General features: G+C 34.7%; 1 protein-coding gene across 1 annotated transcript in view; it reads right to left on the bottom strand.

Annotated features, from left to right (window-relative positions):
- Positions 1–22113, bottom strand: part of RIMS2 (regulating synaptic membrane exocytosis 2) — a 631678-nt gene that overhangs the window by 243614 nt on the left and 365951 nt on the right.

The following is a 22113-nucleotide window of genomic DNA, read 5'->3' as shown; positions in this document are numbered from 1 at the left end:
TGTAAGTCATTAGTAAAATGATAATCACAAAAGAATAAAACAATATATTCACAAGTTATTAAAGAAACTAATTTTAATGTTCAATTAAAAGTTTTAAAATTAATCATGTGATTCTGAACTTTATTTAACAAACAGAGAAGTAATTTTGGCATAATTTCACAAGAGTGATCTGTTCCATTAGTAAGCTACATAGAAGTGGAATTACACAGAGCATCTTAAAGAAAACTTTATTCTAGACACACTATTGGAAGTATAGTGGGAATAACTTAGGCCATAAGTATAAAAGAACATTCCTTAAAGACATAAGTATAAAATTACAGAAAATAGAACAGAAAAATACAGTAGACTTGAGCCATTTTGTAACTATTGTACCATTTAATCAGGACATGTTTCTATTAACTAAGGATTTACTAAATAAATTAGATTAAATTAGAATTAAACAATAATAGTAACAACAAAACCAACACAAACTAAAATCATCAGGCTTGACCAATACTTCCTATCACTCTATCAAATATCAAACTTACATTTACATTTAAAATATATTTAATATATTATCTATATATTTTAATACCTATTATTATTTTCTCTGAATATTCATCTAATGCTTTCATAAAGAACTTGATTATATACTCATTTCTGTTTTTCTAGCCTCTTAACACTTCAATGTTTTACATTTAAGTTGTGTTAAGTCTAAAGTTAATTTTGGTATGTAAAGTAGTGGTATTTGGTAAAGGTATAACAACTGTTTCTTTTGACTTATAGTATTTGCCAATTTCCAGAGCACAAATATTACAATATGGTCTTAAAGCTACCAAATTAATGTCGCTGAAAGAAAAAGAACAGAAGTTATATAATTGCCTCAGACTCTAGTATATCAGCAAATAAGAAGGTGTATTGACTATACTGAAATTACACTACAAAGGGATGTAGAGTATACAAATATAAGCAGAAATACAAAAGACTAGTGATAATTCAAAGTGTCAAAAATCCATTTATATCACCAAAAAAACTTCATAATAATGAAGAATCCCAATGACCAAAATGTAATGAGAAAAAAAGTTACAATAATCTTCCTAAATAATAAAGAATATGAAAATCGCATGAAGAAAAACAATTTGTACAACCATATAGCACTCATGTAAGCAGCTGATAGTACAAACCTCATATGAAGAGGTGATCGCAAAGTATGCGGCCAAAATTCTAGGAAAAATGCAGTAGAACTGTTAATAGTTAATAAATAAGAACCTGTTACTTTAAAAATGGATTTATAGCTATACTGTACATAATTTTAAATCATATCAATAAATTGTTATATAACCAAGTTATATAACATAATTAAAAGTCTATATAATTGAATATATTAAAATAGTATCTTATGTGCAGAAACAATGCTTTCTCAAAAATTTTTTTATGATTTCAGTAGTTTGTAGACACTTTCATATCATGTTACATGTCTTTTTCCTAAAATATTTAGGATAATGATATTTGTGATCATATTAATTTGCCCACATACTCAAACATTAACATAACATGTCTAAAACCTAGATTTTTATAACAGATATGTATGTAGTATATATATGTTACATTCTTCCTACTTTTCTTCATTCTTCTATTTAAGTTCATCAGTAATTATGAATGAAGAAATCTCATTTTTGGAAATAGTGTTTCCACATATAATAGTGTCTTAAATAAAGATTAATATATGCCTCATATTGATTTTATCTATAATTTCTCAGTCTAGAATACCAAGATATCAGTACAATTTCATCCCTTTTATATATTTTAGGTGATATGTGTATTATGGTTTTGTTATAGGCTTAACTGATTAAGTTTTATTTGCTCAAATTCTGCAAAGCATACTGTTTTTAAGCAACCCTAAAGTGATTTTTTTTAAAAGTCATTCATATTGCTATACAAATTTCAAAGTCAGAGATAGTTCCAAGTGATTTTTCTTTTGTCCATATCTCTCTAACAAATACAACCTTGGAAAAAGAACACAGAATAAACCTAAGATATAACTTCAACAGTTCATTTTCACTGTCAGTAGTGTAGACCATTTTGATTAGTTTGAGATCAGGAGTCAAAGGATTATATTATTTCTCAAAAACATAAAGATATCAACACTAAATCAATACAAAATAAAAGAATAAAGACACTCAACTTTTCAAACTGTAGTTTTTTCCCTGCAAATACTGTAAATTACCTACTTTTTCATTTATAAAAGAGGGTGGATATAAGTGTTTTCTGTCAAGAATATAATTTCTTCTTCTTTATAAAATTAAAATTTTTGCTCATTATTAAAAATTTACAACTACAAAAATGAGAATAAAACAGATGTCAAAATGTTTAAGCTATTGAAGTTGTTTTTCTTGCAGAAATTTTAATAATAAAAATTGAAAATATAAACTAGATACATGCATATGTGTGTAGCAGATATTCTAAATTATATACATAAACTATATATAGTCTATATTCAAGTTCTGATGCTGAAAAGTTTTGAAAAGGAATTTAGATGAGAGGTGGTAGTAATTTTATATATGTATATAACATGGTGGTAGTAATTAACATATACATATATATAGTGATATTCATTAGTTAGAGACTATTATGGTCATGTTCTGCTGAAAACTTACAATCTAAATGTAAGCAGACAGTAAAATACACAAAGCTAGCCCAAAGCCCCCTAAATTTTTCCATTGCCGTTTGCTGCCTTACCTAATATTTAATTGTTCTCCAATTCTAAAACATGTAAGACTTAATCTATAAACTAGGTAGGCAGTTGTTAATACAGTAAATAGAGGAACCCTTCTGTCCCCCAAAGTACTTTTTTTTTTAAATTGCAGCACATCCAAAAGAGACAATGAATCATGTTAAGATGTTATTGTACAATTTCTTTCAAACCCCTTATCTTAGATTCTATTTAAAAATGGTAATTTTTCTAATCCTTAACTTGACACTCAATGTTCTGTAAGAAATCCCACCACAATACTTAAAGTTGTTTGTATTCTCAGAATTTCACTACTTTTCTCATCACTATATAGTGTATTCCTACTATTTATTTTCAAGTCCAGATAAAATGCTCATGACAGCTTCTATATCTCTAAATTACTACAGCATTCCAAACAAATTTAAAATTTTAATTTTTATATCTCTCCTTCCTAAAATAGATAAAACTTATACAAAGTAAAAAATCAAGCATGGCATGATCATGCACTGGGGTGTAAATTATATTTTATTATCCCTGTATTTTTCCCTCCAACATTTTAAAGGGATAATGAGCTTTGTGTTTCTTTGAATTAGGGCAGTCTATGTTTCAGTTATGAGAAGAGAATGAGATTATTCTAGAGGAATATGAAGGAGACGGCATTAAAAAAAGGTCAAAATTTCCCAGCATCAGTAAGAAAACAATGGTCAGAAATCCTGTAAATAAAATGTATTCCATATTGAGAATCTTTCCAACCAGAGACCATCAATAGTTTAGAACACCAGTGCAGTAGCTCATTGATGTGCCTAGGCATTCTGGATACTAATACTGAAGCAGTCAGATTTAGCAGAAATTCCTATTCCTAGACATGATTTCACATAACCATTTGTCAAGAGCAGTGATTTGAATTATGGCCTTTGACTGCCTTGCAACAGCAAGCAAACGAACACATCTGTGCTGGGAACTCTTGTTGCAAAGGTGCCAGTTGATACTTCCCAGTTGCTATGATGATGCCCTGCTTTCAAAAACTAAAGGACAAATGATCTCGCTGATAAGCGGATGAGGACATATAATGGGGGATAGTAGGGGTTAGCGTTAGGGTTAGGGTTAGGTTTAGGGTTAGGGATAAGGAGGGTGGTAAGAATGGAGGAAGGAAGGACTGTATAGAGGGAAAAGAGGGGTGGGAGGGGTGGGGGGGAGGAAAAAAATAACAATGAATCAAACAACATTGCCCTATGTAAATTTATGATTTTTAATTAAAAAAAAATAAAGAAAAAATTAGACCCTCAAAAAAAAAAAAAAACACATTTTAATCATTAAAAAAAAGGAGGTTCTCTGCCTACCATGGAGTTATTAGTCTTAACCTGAGTTCAGAAATCAGTAGCAGGAAGTAGAGAATTATGAGGATAAGCTGATAGTTATAATTGAGCCACAAGTCTTTGACCTTGGTCCTCTGTGCTTTGAAGAAACTTTCTCACAGAAAACCCTTTTGATGTTAAAACCTATATAATAAATATGCTGAGGTAGTTCTGGGTTTCATTACATCACCATCAGGGTGTAATGTCCCACGGGCTCTCATCTTTCTTACAATGTGTGTTCTGTTTGTCTTTTCTAATCCCTCCATTGCCCCTATCCTGGTATTCTGAATTAATGGTTGCAGGTTGTGGTAACCATTGTATACTGGGACATGTCAGAGAGGATCAGTAAGGGTTTGGAATTAATGGACCCTTCTTGGTTTTGCCCTTTTTTAGGTTTCCTAGTACTTTCTATTGAGAAGTGAGAATAAGTAAAGAGAAGAAATAAAGACAGATATTTGTTAACCTAGAAACAAAGATACCTCAGAGTTACATTAAATATAATTTTTGAAAAAAATAAAGTGCATTTTACATTCAAGTTTGTGAATAGGAGTTATGACTGCTATCAAAGTATAATATATCAGTTACAAAATCAATCTCCATAAACATAAGAATAAATGTTAGTTTATGTAATTAAAATAATGTGGAAGTAAAAAGAAAGCATGGAAGGAGGAATAAAGATAAACTAAAAACAAATTATACTATGCAACATGTTAAGACAAACTCATAATAATCACATTAAAGGTAGACACATGAATTAACAGATACGTCTTATAGGAATGGATTTAAGAAAACCAACTTTAGAGGCTGCAGGCATAACTCAGTAGTAAGGTACTCAGTTAGCCATGCACAAAGCCCTAGATTAAATCCTCAGTAACATAACAAAATAAAAGAAAGAAAACATAAGGAAAGGAAACCAACTTTACAATACTTTCAGAAGACCAATCCTTTTTTTTTTTTTTTTGTATTGGGAATCAAACTCAGAAATATTTACTACTGAGCTACATTCCCAGTCCTTTTTTATTTTTTTTACTTTGAGACAGGAACTTAATAAGTTGCATAGGATCTCACTGAGTTACCAAGGCTGGCTCCAAGCTTGCAATCCTCCTGCCTCAGCCTACCAAGTAGCTGGGATTGCAGGCATGTGCCACCATGCCTAGCCAGAACACTTAAATATAAGGACTCAGACAGTTGGAAAGCAAAAAGATTACAAAAGATATATCATGCAAAAATAATAAAAAATAAAAAACTGTTTTCAATAGTAACATAAACCAAAGAAGGCCATAAGGCAAAAAATATTCCTAGATATAGAGGAGTGTTATTTAATGATAATTATCAGTCTGCTAAGAAAAAGGTAACAGTTCTAGATTTATATGCACCTAATAACTTCAAACTACATAAAGCAAACAGTGACAAAGCTAAAAGAAAAATATTTCACAATCTAGAGGAAAACTTCAACATACATCTCTCAATATAAGAAACCCAGAATAGCTAAAGCAATCCTTAGCAGAAAGAGTGAAACAGGGGGTATTGCAATACCAGATCTTCAACTCTACTACAAAGCAATAGTAACAAAAACGGCATGGTATTGGTACCAAAATAGAAAGGTAGATCAATGGTACAGAATAGAGGACACGGACACAAACTCAAATAAATACAATTTTCTCATACTAGACAAAGGTGCCAAAAATATGCAGTGGAGAAAAGATAGCCTCTTCAACAAATGGTGCTGGGAGAATTGGAAATCCATATGCAACAGAATGAAACTAAACCCATATCTCTCACCATGCACGAAACTAAACTCAAAATGGATTAAGGACCTCGGAATCAGACCAGAGACCCTGCAGATTATAGAAGAAAAAGTAGGTCCAAATCTTCACCTTGTTGGTCAAGGATCAGACTTCCTTAACAGGACTCCCATAGCACAAGAAATAAAAGCTAGAATCAACCACTGGGATAGATTCAAACTAAAAAGCTTTCTCTCAGCAAAGGAAACTATCAGCAATGCGAAGAAAGAGCCTACAGAGTGGGAGAATATCTTTGCCAATCATACTTCAGATAGAGCACTAATCTCCAGAATCTATAAAGAACTCAAAAAACTCTACTCCAAGAATTCAAATAATCCAGTTGACAAATGGGCCAAGGAAATGAATAGACACTTCACAGAAGAAGATCTACAAGCAATCATCAAACATATGGAAAATGTTCAACATCTCTAGTAATAAGAGAAATGCAAATCAAAACCACCCTAAGATTAAATAAAATAAAATAAAATAAAATAAAATCGCAATATAAAACCATATGCACAAACACAGTACCAGCCCTGAGGACGACGATGGTGAATACTTCATGACACTAAAAGAAGAATTACTATTGATAATGTACAAATTCTTCCAAGCAATAGAAAAATGAGGGAATATTTCCAAACATTTTGAGTCCAACATGACATTTATACCAAAGATACTATAAGAAAAATTTTGAAAAGATATTGAATAGAAAAAAGAAGCATTCCCTAACTCTTTTTAAAAAGCCTATAATAATGCTTATACCAACGGCCAATGAGGATAACCAAAAAGGGGGGGGGGAGACAAACAATAATCTTTTTCTTCTGTGTGAATATAGATACAAAAATTCTATAGATAATATCAACAAAATGAATATAGAAATAGAGACAATGGTAATGCATTATTCCAGGTATTCAAAATTACCTTAATGTTTGAAAAACAGTGAAATTACCACACCAATAGAATGAAAAAGAAATGTCATATGATTATACATATAAAAGGAAAAAATGATTAAAAAATTCAACATCCATTCAAGATTAAAAACTCCTATAAATCTAGACTTTCTTGATTCTCTTGGACTAACAAAAAAATCTTAGATCAAGCATCAGTATAATGGGGAAATATTTAAAGGTTTTCCAAGTGTATGGAGAACAAAACTTAGATGCTCACCTCTACTCAGCAATATAACTTTTATATAATATTTTATTACAGGAACTAACCAAAGCAGGAAGCAATAGAAAAGCAAGTAAGGTATCATAATTTAAGGAAAGAGAACTTGACATTATTCATGAAAAAGATAGTGTTGCACATCAAAACTCAAAAAAGTTATTAGGATTTGTAATAACAATAAATAATAAATTTGTCTATGTATACCAACATCGGTTTAAATAAAATGTCTAGGTATACATTGAATAAAGATACAAAACTCTACATTTAAAACTATAAAATAACTTCTAGATAGAAATATGAGAGATTCATGGAGTAGAATTCTCCCTACTCTTTGTGGAAATTTTAGTTCTTCTTATATTGATTAATGAAATTTGAATCAAAATCCTAGAAGAATATTTGTGAAAATGGCAATTTGATATTCAATTTATCTTTCAAATACTAATAATATAAATAATCATAAAGAAGAAAAAACTGGGCAAATGGCACTATTGGATGTCACAATTTATTGTAAAGTTATAATAATTTTGACAATTTGGTATTGGAACAAGAAAGGAAACAGTGGGAAAGAGTACAGCCTTATTCAGAAACACATGTATATGGCATTTCCAATAAACATGCTGGGTCAAATGTATACCTACAAGGTAAGAACAATTTTTGATCCCTACCTCATATCATATACTGAAGTAAATTCCAGATCAACTGTAGAATTAATGAGAAGAGTAAAACAATACTCTAGAAGAAAACAAAGGAGCACATCAATAATGACCTTGAAGAAGACAAAGATGTATAAACAGATCACAAGAATAAAAAAAAGCACTAACCCTTGGGTTGAGTATGTGGCCCAGTGGTAGAATGCTTGCCTAGCACATGTGAGGCACTGGGTTTGATCCTCAGTACCACATTACAAAAATAAAATTATGTCCATCTATAACTAAAAAAAAAATTTTTAGACAGCAATAACCCTAAATAAAGAACTGAAAAACTAAAAACTAAAAACTAACTGAAAAACTAAAGTACATTAATATTTAAAAACCCGTTGGCAAAAAAAAGCCCACTTATCTCACCCCAATTAGAATGGCGATTATCAAGAACACAAGCAACAATAGGTGTTGGCGAGGATGTGGGGAAAAAGGTACACTCATACATTGCTGGTGGGAATGCAAATTAGTGCAGCCACTCTGGAAAGCAGTATGGAGATTCCTCAGAAAGCTTGGAATGGAACCACCATTTGACCCAGCTATCCCACTCCTTGGCCTATACCCAAAGGACTTAAAGTCAGCATATTACAGAGATACAGCCACATCAATGTTCATAGCTGCTCAATTCACAATAGCCAGATTGTGGAACCAACCTAGATGCCCTTCAGTTGATGAATGGATAAAGAAACTGTGGCATATATATACAATGGAATATTACACCGCCATGAAGAATGATAAAATTATGGCATTTGCAGGCAAATGGATGAAATTGGAGGATATCATGCTAAGTGAGATAAACCAATCTCAAAAAACTAAAGGACGAATGAGCTCGCTGATAAGCGGATGAGGACATATAAGGGGGGGTAGGAGTGTGTTAGGGATAGGGTTAGGTTTAGGATTAGGGATAAGGAGGGTGGTTAAGAATGGAGGAAGGAAGGACTGTATAGAGGGAAAAGAGGGGTGGGAGGGGTGGGGGGAAGGGAAAAAATAACAGAATGAATCAAACAACATTGCCCTATGTAAATTTATGATTTTTAATTAAAATAAAAAAAATAAATTTAAAATAAATAAATAAATAAATAAAAAGAGTAAAAAGGCAATCTAGAGAGTAGTACAATTTACAATACAAATGTCTAACAAAGAATTGTCTAAAATTTTTCAAAATTATAAAACCAAACTAAACTACTCTTACATTTTACAGTTTAAAAAAAGAGACACTTCAAGAAAAATGAATGAAAAAAATACTTGGAAATCAATGTAACAAAAGAGGTGAAAAACCTCTACAATGAGAACTACAGAACACTGAAGAAGATATTAAAGAAAACCTTGGAAGATGGAAAGATCTCCCATATTCTTGGATAGGCAGAACTAATATTGTCAACATGGCCATACTACTAAAAGTGCTATACAGATTCAATGCAATTCCAATTAAAATCCCAATGATGTACCTTACAGAAAAAGAGCAAGCAATCATGAAATTCATCTGGAAGAATAAGAAACCCAGAATAGCTAAAGCAATCCTTAGCAGGAAGAGTGAAGCAGGGGTACGGCAATACCAGACCTTAACTATACTACAAAGCAATAGTAACAAAAACAGCATGTTATTGGCACCAAAATAGACAGGTAGATCAATGGTACAGAATAGAGGACACGGACACAAACCCAAATAAATACAATTTTCTCATACTAGACAAAGGTGCCAAAAATATGCAATGGAGAAAAGATAGCCTCTTCAACAAATGGTGCTGGGAAAACTGGAAATCCATATGCAACAGAATGACACTAAACCCCTATCTCTTACCCTGCACAAAAATCAACCCAAAATGGATCAAGGACCTTGAAATCAGACCAGAGACCCTGCATCTTATAGAAGAAAAAGTAGGAGCAATCTTCACCTTTTTGGCTTAGGATCAGACTTCCTTAACAGGACTCCCATAGCACAAGAAATAAAAGCAAGAATCAATAACAGGGACAGATTCAAACTAAAAAGCTTTCTCTCAGCAAAGGAAACTATCAGCAATGCAAAGAAAGGAACTACAGAGTGGGAGAATATCTTTGCCACTCATACTTCAGATAGAGCACTAATCTCCAGAATCTATAAAGAACTCAAAAAACTCTACACCAAGAATACAAATAACCCAATCCACAAATGGGCTAAGGATATGAACAGACACTTCACAGAAGATCTACAAGCAATCAACAGATATATGAAAAAATGTTCAACATCTCTAGTAATAAGAGAAATGCAAATCAAAACTAAGATTCCATCTCACCCCAATTAGAATGGCGATTATCAAGAATACAAGCAGGAGGGCTTTTCAAGATGGTGGACTAGAGGGTGGCTGCATTTCATGTTGCTCCAGGACTCAGGATTCAAAAGAGGAGATATTGAGAGACTTGGGACCAACTCAAAGCAGCCGGGTGAGTCTCTCTCGTTGGGGAGGCATCCCGGATGGGGCAGTAGTCCCGAAACACAGGGAACTTTGTGAAGTAGAGCTGCCCAGCAAGACGCCCCACCCCCTGCTGGAGCAGTGAACTCGGACAACTGGGAGCGTCGTAGAGGAGGCCGCTCAGCACAGCGCTGGGACTCGGAGGAACCACTGGGGCTCTGGGCAGTGGCCCAGAGGAAGGGCTGCGAGGAGAGCTGTTTGGACTCAGAGCGCCCACCCCTGAACACCGGGGCCTGCCCGGAGGAGGAGGAGAAGGAGCAGCATGGCGAGGTGCTTGGACTGGGAGCAACTGCACCAGAGCTACAGACTGGTGCCAGAGGAGGAGCTGCTCGGCGAGCTGTTTGGACTCAGAGCAACCACTCCTGAACGCCAGGGCCTGCCCGGAGGAGGAGGAGGAGCGTGGCTGCTTGGATTCGGAGTGACTATACCAGAGCTACGGGCGGTTGCCAGAGGAGGAGCTGCGTGGCGAGCTGTCTGGACTCAAAGCGACCGTTCCTGAACACCAGGGCCTGCCTGAAGGAGGAGGAGGAGGAGGAGCATGGCGGGTTGCTTGGACTCGCAGTGACTGCGTTGGAGCTCCAGGCAGCTGCTCAGAGAAGGAGGCGAGTGATGAGTTGTTTGGACTCAAAGAGACTGCTCCTGAACACCGGGAGCCTGCCTGGAGGAGGAGCGCAGTGGGTCGCTTGGTCTCGAGTGGCCACACCAGAGCTCCAGGTGGCTTCCTGGAGGAGGCGTGCAGCGGGTTATGTGGACTCAGAGCGACTCACAGTGACTCAGAGTGACCGCTCCTGAACACCCGGGGGGCTACCTGGAGGAGGAGGAGGAACGGGGTGGGTCACTTGGACTTGGAGTGACTGCACAGGGCTACGGGCGGTTGGCGGGAGGAGGAGGCGCGCAGTGAGTTGCTTGGACTCCTAGTGACTGCACCAGAACATGGAGCGGCTGTCTGGAGGAAGACGCAAGCGGCGGGTCACTGGGACTCAGAGCGACTCTACGGGCTCCAGGTGGCTGCTCAAAGGAGGGGAGACATAGGCAGGTGATTAGGTGCAGAGCAGGGTCCCAGGACCTAGGAGGTTTCTTGGTGGAAGAGCCGCAAAGATACACGTTTAGGGGCGGAGCAAAGGTTCCAGGACTGCGGGCAGATTCTCGGAGGAGAGGCAGCCTAAGGAGACTCGTCTGCAAAGGGTGAGGCTCCCAGGCCCAGGAGGTAGGTCTGGGCCCCTGGGAATGTTGCAGAGGAATGCAGCCCAGCCCAGACGGTAGCTTCAGATTGAGGGGAACCTCTAAGAGGGGAACTGACCAGCGAGACCTCCCCACCAGGTGAGTCTTCCCTGGCGGGAGAGGTTTTCCCACTAGGACGGTAAAACCAGAGACACAGGCCCAAACAGGCCTTGCCTCAGCCCGCAACCTAGATCCCCTTTGGATGACCATTGGTCAACAAGTGGAGCCACCTTGCCCCACCTGAAGGCTACCACGCCTAGAGAGGCAGCTTCCTTGTGGAGCACCGTGCTATCAACTTCCTCCAAGACTTCAGCCTACTGAAGGCTAAGAGGGGATATACTAGAAATCTTCAGGGTCATTCTAAGTCAATAGAGGAAATCTGCAATATCTCAGCAGTCCACTGATACCTGAACAATATGAGAAAACAAGGGGAAAAAATGCCCCAAACAAATCTAGATGTTACATCAATAAAACCCAATGACAGCATGGCAGAAGAAATGACAGAAAAGGAGTTCAGAATGTACATAATTAAAATGATCAGGGAAGCAAACGATGAGATGAAAGAGCAAATGCAGGCAGGCACTGAATAATGGGATAAAAGAGCAAATGCAGGCATTGAATGATCGCACCAATCGACAGTTAAAAGAGCAAATACAGGGCGCAAAAGATCATTTCAATAAAGAGTTAGAGATATTGAAAAAAAACCAAACAGAAATCCTTGAAATGAAGGAAACAATAAACCAAATTAAGAAATCCATAGAAAGCATATCCAATAGGATAGAACACCTGGAAGACAGAACCTCAGACATTGAAGACAAAATATTTAACCTTGAAAACAAAATTGAACAAACAGAGAAGATGGTAAGAAATCATGAACAGAATCTACAAGAACTATGGGATATCATGAAAAGGCCAAATTTAAGAATTATTGGGATTGAGGAAGGCTTAGAGAAACAAACCAAAGGAATGAACAATCTATTCAATGAAATCATATCAGAAAATTTGCCAAATCTGAAGGATGAAACGGAAAATCAAGTTCAAGAGGCTCATAGGACTCCAAATACACAAAATTACAACAGACCCACACCAAGGCACATTATAATGAAAATACCTAACATACAAAATAAAGACAGAATTTTAAAGGCTGTGAGAGAAAAGAACCAAATTACATTCAGGGGGAAACCAATACGGATATCAGCAGATTTTTCAATCCAGACCCTAAAAGCTAGAAGAGCCTGGAACAACATTTTTCAAGCCCTGAAAGAAAATGGATGCCAACCAAGAATCTTATACCCAGCAAACTTACCTTCAAATTTGATGATGAAATAAAATCCTTCCATGATAAACAAAAGCTAAAAGAATTTACAAAAAGAAAGCCAGCATTACAGAACATTCTCAGCAAAATATTCCATGAAGAAGAGATGAAAAACAAAGAAGCAAATAAGCAAAGGGAGGAATTATCCTAAAGGAATTGTCAAATAAAGGAGGAACCATGTCGTGGCAAATAAATAAATAAATGAAATTTAAAAAATGAACCAAATGACCGGGAAAACGAATCATGTCTCAATAATAACCCTAAGTGTTAATGGCCTGAATTCATCCATCAAAAGACATAGACTGGCAGATTGCATTAAAAAGAAAGATCCAACAATATGTTGCCTGCAAGAGACTCACCTCATAGAAAAAGATACTCCTAGACTAAAGGTGAAAGGATGGGGAAAAACATACCATGCACATGGACTCAGCAAAAAAGCTAGAGTATCCATCCTCATTTCAGATAATGTGGACTTCAAGCCAAAGTTAGTCAGAAGGGATAAAGAAGGACATTTCATACTGCTTAAGGGAAGCATAAATCAGCAAGATATAACAATCGTAAACATCTATGCCAAAAACAGTGGCTCATCCATGTATGTCAAACAAATCCTTCTCAATTTCAGAAACCAAATAGACCATAACACAATAATACTAGGTGATTTTAACACACCACTCTCACCACTGGACAGATCTTCCAAACAAAAATTGAACAAAGAAACCATAGATCTCAATAACACAATCAATAATTAAAAGGAAATTAAAAAAATCTTAGAGGAAAATGAGAACAAAGAAACATCATATCAAAAATCTCTGGGACATACTGAAAGCAGTACTGAGAGGGAAATTTATTTCATGGAGCGCACTTAATAAAAGAAGTAAAACTCAACAAATAAACGACCTAACACTACAGCTCAAAGCCCAAGAAAAAGAACAGACCAGCACCAAAAGTAGTAGAAGACAGGAAATAGTTAAACTCAGAGCTAAAATCAACGAAATTGAAACAAAAGAAACAATACAAAAAATTGACAAAATAAATAGTTGGTTCTTCGAAAAAATAAACAAAATTGATAAACCTTTAGCCACACTAACGAAGAGAAGATGAGAGAAAACCCAAATCACTAAAATTCGGAATGAACAAGGAAATATCACAACAGACAGGATTGAAACACAAAACATAATTAAAAGCTATTTTGAAAATCTATACTCCAACAAAATAGAAAATTTCGAAGACATCAACAGGTTTCTAGAGACATATGAATTGCCTAAACTGAACGAGGAGGACATACAAAACTTAAATACACCAATTTCAAGTAATGAAATAGAAGAGGTCATCAAAAGCCTACCAACAAAGAAGAGTCCGGGATCAGATGGGTTCTCACCCGAGTTCTACAAAACCTTTAAAGAAGAGCTCATTCCAACACTTCTCAAAGTATTCCATAAAATAGAAGAGGAGGGAACCCTCACAAACTCATTCTATGAAGCCAGTATCACCTTGATACCTAAACCAGACAGAGACACATCGAAGAAAGAAAATTTCAGACCAATATCCTTAATGAACATCGACGCAAAAATTCTCAAGAAAATTTTAGCAAATCGCATACAAAAACATATTAAAAAGATAGTGCACCATGATCAAGTGGGTTTCATCCCAGGGATGCAAGGTTGGTTCAACATCAGTAAGTCAATAAATGTAATTCACCATATCAACAGACTTAAAGTCAAGAATCACATGATTATTTCAATAGATGCAGAAAAAGCATTTGATAAAGGACAGCACCCCTTCATGCTCAAAACACTAGAAAAAATAGGGATAGTGGGAACATTCCTTAACATTGTAAATGCCATTTATGCTAAGCCCATGGCTAATATCATTCTAAATGGTGAAAAACTGAAAGCATTCCCCCTAAAAACTGGAACAAGGCAGGGATGCCCTCTTTCACCACTTCCATTCAATATCGTCCTTGAAACTCTAGCCAGAACAATTAGACAGACCAAAGAAATTAAAGGGATACAAATAGGAAAAGAAGAACTCAAACTATCCTTATTTGCTAATGATATGATTATATACTTAGAGGAACCAGGAAATTCCACTAGAAAACTTTTAGAATTCATGAGTGAATTCAGTAAAGTAGTGGTATATAAGATCAATCCACATAAATCTAATGCATTTTTATATATAAGTGATGAATCTTTGGAAAGAACAATCAGGAAAACTACCCCATTCACAATAGTCTCAAAAAAAAAATAAAATACTTGGGAATCAATCTCAGAAAAGAGGTGAAAGACCTCTACAATGAGAACTACAGTACACTAAAGAAAGAAATTAAAGAAAACTTTAGAAGATGGAAAGATCTCCCATGTTCTTGGATAGGAAGAATTAATATTGTCAAAATGGCCATATTACCAAAAGTGCTATACAGATTCAATGCAATTCCAATTAAAATTCCAATTATGTACCTTACAGAAATAGAGCAAGCAATTATGAAATTCATCTGGAAAAATAAGAAACCCAGAATAGCTAAAGCAATCCTTAGCAGGAAAAGTGAAACAGGGGGTATCACAATACCAGATCTTCAACTCTACTACAAAGCAATAGTAACAAAAACGGCATGGTACTGGTACCAAAATAGACAGGTAGATCAATGGTACAGAATAGAGGACACGGACACAAACCCAAATAAATACAATTTTCTTATACTAGACAAAGGGGCCAAAAATATGCAATGGAGAAAAGATAGCCTCTTCAATAAATGGTGCTGGGAGAAATGCAAATCCATATGCAACAGAATGAAACTAAACCCATATCTCTCACCATGCATGAAACTAAACTCAAAATGGATTAAGGACCTCGGAATCAGACCAGAGACCCTGCAGATTATAGAAGAAAAAGTAGGTCCAAATCTTCACCTTGTTGGTCTAGGATCAGACTTCCTTAACAGGACTCCCATAGCACAAGAAATAAAAGCTAGAATCAACCACTGGGATAGATTCAAACTAAAAAGCTTTCTCTCAGCAAAGGAAACTATCAGCAGTGCGAAGAAAGAGCCTACAGAATGGGAGAATATCTTTGCCAATCATACTTCAGATAGAGCACTAATCTCCAGAATCTATAAAGAACTCAAAAAACTTTACTCCAAGAATGCAAATAATCCAGTCGACAAATGGGCTAAGGAAATGAATAGACACTTCACAGAAGAAGATCTACAAGCAATCAACAAACATATGGAAAAATGTTCAACATCTCTAGTAATAAGAGAAATGCAAATCAAAACCACCCTAAGATTCCATCTCACCCCAATTAGAATGGCGATTATCAAGAATACGAGCAACAACAGGTGTTGGCGAGGATGTGGGGAGAAAGGTACACTCATACATTGCTGGTGGGGCTGCAAATTAGTGCAGCCACTCTGGAAAGCAGTGTGGAGATTCCTTAGAAAACTTGGAATGGACCCGCCATTAGACCCAGCTATCCCACTCCTTGGCCTATACCCAAAGGACTTAAAATCAGCATACTACAGAGATACAGCCACATTAATGTTCATAGCTGCTGAATTCACAATAGCCAGATTGTGGAACCAACCTAGATGCCCTTCAATTGATAAATGGATAAAGAAACTGTGGTATATATATACAATGGAATATTACTCGGCCATAGAGAATGATACAATTATGGCATTTGCAGGCAAATGTATGAAATTGAAGAATATCATGCTAAGTGAGATAAGCCAATCTCACAAAACCAAAGGTCCAATGATATCGCTAATAAGTGGATGAGGACACATAACGGGGGGAGTGAGGGGTTAGTGTTAGGGTTAGAGTTAGGGTTAGGGAGGGTGGCAAGAATGGAGGAAGGAGGGACTATATAGAGGGAAAATAGGGGTGGGAGGGGTGGGGGGAATGGAAAAAATAAGAGAATGAATCACACAAAAATACCCTATGTAAATCTGTGATTACACAAATGGTATGCCTTTACGCCATGTACAAACAGAGAAACAACATGTATCCCATTTGTTTACAATAAAAAAAAAAGAATACAAGCAACAATAGGTGTTGGCGAGGATGTGGGGGAAAAGGTACACTCATACATTGCTGGTGGGGCTGCAAATTAGTGCAGCCACTCTGGAAAGCAGTATGGGGATTCCTTAGAAAACTTGGAATGGAACCATCATTTGACCCAGCTATCCCACTCCTTGGCCTATACCCAAGGGACTTATAATCAGCATACTACAGAGATACAGCCACATTAATGTTCATAGCTGCTCAATTCACAGTAGCCAGATTGTGGAACCAACCTAAATGTCCCTCAATGGATGAATGGATAAAGAAACTGTGGTATATATGTACAACGGAATATTGCTCAGCCATAAAGAATAATAAAATTATGACATTCGCAGGCAAATGGATGAAATTGGAGAATATCATGCTTAGTGAGATAAGCCAATCTCAAAAATCCAAAGGACGAATGATCTCACTGATAAGCAGATGATGACACATATAGGGGGTGGGAAGGTGGCAAGAACGGAGGAAGGAGGGACTCTATAGAAGGATAAGAGGGGTGGGATGGGTGGGGGGTGGAATAACAGAATAAATAAAAAAATATTACCCTAGGTAAATGTATGATTACACAAATGGTATGCCTCTACTTCATATAGAAACAGAGAAACAAGATGCATCCCATTTGTTTACAATAAAAATGAATTCAGAAAAAAAGAAAAATGGGCAAAAATCTTGACCATGCACTTCATAAAAAATACATATAAATGGTCTGTTAATCCTAGAAAAGGTCTCTAAAGCAATGCAATAAAGTCATAATGAAAGAACACTCCACATCCACTTGAATGATGATGATGATAAAAAGCATTGAAAATACCAACTATAGATAAAAAAATTGGAGAAACTTGAACCTTCATTCAATGTGTATATTGCTATAAATTGGAAAACTAACAATATCTAATTGAATATGGCATGATCTATTAATATCTATCTATTCTACTATTTTGTGGATTTGTAGCCAAAAAAAAAAAGGGGGGAATAAACACATATTATAAAAAGCCATGTATGAGAATATGAGAACATTCACAGCATAAATCTTAGGAATAGTCAAACCTGCAAATAAGCCGTCCATTAACTGTAGAATGGATAAATTGCTGTATATTCACAGAAACAAAAATAAATTAACTGGAATTTTATGTAATGATGCTGATGAATCTCATAAACATACTAGCAAGAAAAAAGTCAGATATGAAAGGTAATATATTGTGTGTAGTTTCATTTCTATAAAATTCATTATATACATGTTTTTCATTTATAAGAAGTTTTAAAACAAGGAAAATTATTCTATTGAATTTGAAGCCAGCAGATTGTTGTTACCTTGTGAGGCAGGGGGATGATTACTTGAATTTTCTAAGAGGTAGGCTGTTGGGATGCTGGTAGCATTCTATTTCTCTATTTGGGTGTAGTTACATAATGTGGTTACACTGTAAAAATTCACTTAGGTATGTGTGTGTGTGTGTGTGTGTGTGTGTGTGTATACGTGTGTGTATATGGTAATATACATGGTTTATATGCATGTTTTACAAAAGTAAAAAATTTAAAATGTAGTTTGCTTCTGAGGATGGTCAAGTAGCTCATAATCCAACTAATTCTCCTCCCAGTAATAATTATGAATTGCATAAAACATTTCAATTAAAAACACTATTTAGACACTAGAAAACAAGTAAAGGCAGAAATATGTGATACAACCCTTGAAATAAAAAAAGAAAGCACATATTTAACTAACTTTTTCCTGAGGATATTCCCTTTTTGGTTCAGTGGAGAAAATATATGGGTCAAGCAAAAAAAAAAAAAAAGCCTCAGTCTTATGTAAGACTGAAGAACCAGAAATCAGAATTCAGGGTTTTCAGAGAAGTTGCAATTGAGGGGCAAATCCTGGAAGGGAAGAAGCCTAAGAGGCTCCAAATGATAAAGACCCAAAGTAGAACAAAAAGAATCCTCAAATCCTTGTCTAAATTGTGAACTGCAGAGGGCAAAACAAGAACAAACATAGCAGGAGGGTATGGCTAAAATGGAAAAAGAGCTACAAGATTTCAGCAACATCCTGATATAGAGTTTGGAGTTAAATTCTCACTATAATATAGGAGTTTGAAAACTATCTTGAACTATCTCTAGAAACAGACATTCAAAATAGACTAACGCATATGCTTTAGAACCACAGAAAGAAACCCAAACAGATTTTCCCTAATGTATCTTCCATAGGACTTAGGTGATCTTTCAGTAATTTTTTTGTCTGCTGAAATTAAATGGGACATTCATCACTAACCAGAGTTTCTAAAATATATTAAACACAATGTTCAGCATATAATAAAATTTTTTTAAAATACAGAATATAATCTAAAATGAAGAGAGAAAACAAATACAAGTAGATCCCCAGGAGACTAAGATGTTAGAATTAGCAAACAAAAACCTAACAAATTCATTAATTTATAGCATTTTATATATGCATAAATACATACACACATATATATAAACATATGTTTATATAACTCATATACATATAGGTTTATATAAATATCTGTAACTGTATTTCTACTTAAACACATAGTGAAAGATGTGCAATTTCAGGAAGGATATTGAAACTTGTAAAAAAAAAATGAATATCTTAAAATTAAAAATGTAGTCTCCTCAGGGCCTGGGGAGTAACTTGGTGGGAAAGTGCACATTTAGCACACATGAGGCCTTCCTCATCACTGAAACTTTTTAAAAATTAAAAGAGTATTTAATAAGACAATTTATAGATAGATTTCATAAATGCTTGGACACAAAGATATATTTGAACAATTGAGGAAGAAGGGGAGGGAAATTAAAAAATAAACAAAGGCTCAATAGCATGTAGAACAATGTCAAGAGGTCTTTGTACATTTAACTGAAGTCCAAGAAAGAGACATGAGAATGAGGTGGGAATTTATAAGAAATAATGGCTGAAAAGTCCTATAATATCAGACACAATGAAAATTCTTAATTATAAAATCATGCCTCTTTTATCTTCTACCTCTTAACAGAATCATTTTGGATTTTTCACAATTTCTTTCCATTCATTTTTCTCCAAAAACTGGTGAACATAAATATATAATAAATATGATGCTTTCAGTCTTACAAATCAAAAGTTGTAATAACATTAAATTTTACTAAAGAATTCACAGTTGAGAAGACAGATTAATTTGGTTAATATGAGGCAAAGAATGAAGAATGAAGTTAAAAGATGGAGTGTGTGTTCATTATGATGAGAATGGTTAATAACTTCAAATAATAAATTTGTAAATAACTTCTGTCATACTAAAAGAAGGACTTTTTCCTTAAGACACTACAATTTTATCTGAATAACAGTAGATAATATATAACAAGAAATATAAATATCAAAATCATATTCCAAAACAATCTACTTAAGAAGGTAATTAAGTTTCTCACTAATGAATAAAAAGAAAAATTATGTTAATATGAGATATTTCACATTTCAAAAAACAACTCCACATATCTGTTAATGCAATTTAATCATGTGAACTCCTAGCTCTAGTCTTGAGCAGGCATTTTCAAAAATGCTTAATCAATCACTGTTTGAAATATGCACTGTTCCTATCATCCTTCAGCAATGACTAATTTCTTTCAGACCCCATAGCAATGACTCTGTGTCCATTTCTGTAGATTTTTAATACATGGAATAATATTTTCATTTTGTTATATGCAGGAATAGTGGTATAACATGACACTAGCTGGATTCTACCAATTATTTAATTTGGAAGACCACTCAAAGTTTATAAAAGTTTCCTGAACTCTTCATCTCAAAAAATACTTCTAAAATATTTAATTTACCTGTAATATATGTAAAACAATTATTTTAGAATGATTTTAATTATTTCCTTATATATTAATAAAAATTATAAATTACTAATGTCCATGTAAATGATATACTGCTTTAAATCACTTGAATCTACCAATTTAAAATAGAAATCATGAGTAAAAAGAAAGTAATTCCAACATTACCATTTGTTCATTTTAAATACCAATAAATATCTATATACATTTTAGAAACTCATAATGATATTCATAGTATTGTAGGTTGGATTACAAAACATACTATTATGTAGATGTAAGGAATACCTGAGGGATTATAACATCCTTTTTTATTGTTAGTGTTCACATACATTGAATCAATGTGTTTATGATCATGATCTTTGCCAATATGTAACATACTTATAGATAAATGCAATATTTACTTTCTCCATGGGGGAAAAACCCTTAAGAAGGTTCATGTCATCTATTAAGTTTTAAAATCAAGATATTTATCCATATCCTTACTTGTACCTCCAATTATGATCAATATTATCTTTAGCCACTGGTGAACTTTTTAACCTTTTTTCAATTCTTAAATGTTATTTCCTAGTCTTATCCCTTTTTTATGTGTACATACATGATTTTAAATTTCTTCAGGCCTACTCATTGCTTATAGACTGTTAGATGTTAGTTGGCAGTGAGTGACAAGATTACATGATGTATGGAGCTATTATACTGCCCATGGGCAAGTTTAATAAGTAATAGAGGAGTCACTTGGGGAATGGGAAAATACTGAAAGCTGCAAGACTAATTAAATTAATTGCAGGAAAATCCATGACACATACACTTAACAAAAATATCTCACTGTTCCTCACATCCACTAGTACCAAATGATGAGGGATAAAAAATGAAAACTCTTTAAGAGTTTCAGGTATTGAGAGTCCTCAAGCGTACTAATTATTTGCTATCACAAGTGGAGTTGGTGGAAAAAAGTCCAGTTCTATAAGAAAGGATAGTGATGGCTAGCTTGAGCAGCTTAGAAACTAAAACTATAAAATTAGTACATAATAGTTTATATTTGTTTTTGTAATAACCCATTATCCTCCATAGTGATTTAGAAAGAATGAACTAAAAAGATGATAATGACCAGAAAGAATAAAATTAGTTTCACAAAATTAATTACAATTTTATAATTATTCCAACAAAGGATATTGTAATGGTATCTGCAAAAAGGGGTCAATGAGTATTTACTGTTTGGAGAGTCTAAAAAGTGAGTAGGGTAGAGCCATTGTTCAATTAATGCCATTCAAGTGTATGAGATTGTATTTAGTGAAAATAAAATTCTAATCAATAGATTACTTTTTTAAAGGGGCACAAACAATTCTCTAGGTATTGCTATAACTAACTAAATATCCCTTAAGACCAATCTTCTGCTCTTAATTCTATATCACCATTATATACATAATTTAGGCCCTCTTCACCAGGAAGGTGTAATCCATTATACACAATACTTAATTGTTACGGTGCCAGGTACACTTGCCATAATGAATAAATGACACAGCATTTGTGCTAAAAAAATGGACATTT

Source organism: Sciurus vulgaris, assembly GCF_902686455.1.
Source record: "Sciurus vulgaris genome assembly, chromosome: 1".
Classification (NCBI taxonomy): domain Eukaryota; kingdom Metazoa; phylum Chordata; class Mammalia; order Rodentia; family Sciuridae; genus Sciurus; species Sciurus vulgaris.
The sequence above is the reverse complement of the archived record's forward strand: the minus strand, read 5'-3'. Positions and strand labels throughout refer to the sequence as shown.